Here is a 298-nt window from a genome sequence, read left to right as displayed (position 1 = left end):
TACATTAATTTAATAAAACAAGAATAGCAATAAAACAGGAACATTATCATAAAGGTAACATGAGGTTAAATTACAAAAGCAAAATAAAATGAACTGTAAAACCAACTTAAAAAAAAACTTCAAATCCTCCAAAGTAAAAAACGGAGAAATCTATATAAAAAAAGGAGCACATCGCCTTATTAGAACCTTTAGAAAAGAAACAAAGGCTCCGTCTTACCACCTGAGCTCATATCCTTACAACCACAAGAAATAAAAGAGAGCCCTCTCTCTCTCCACTCCCAAGCCGAGTCACACGCAG

This window comes from Penaeus monodon, chromosome 34 (assembly GCF_015228065.2).
Source record: "Penaeus monodon isolate SGIC_2016 chromosome 34, NSTDA_Pmon_1, whole genome shotgun sequence".
NCBI classification, from domain to species: Eukaryota; Metazoa; Arthropoda; class Malacostraca; order Decapoda; family Penaeidae; genus Penaeus; species Penaeus monodon.
Note: the sequence above shows the minus strand (reverse complement) of the source record.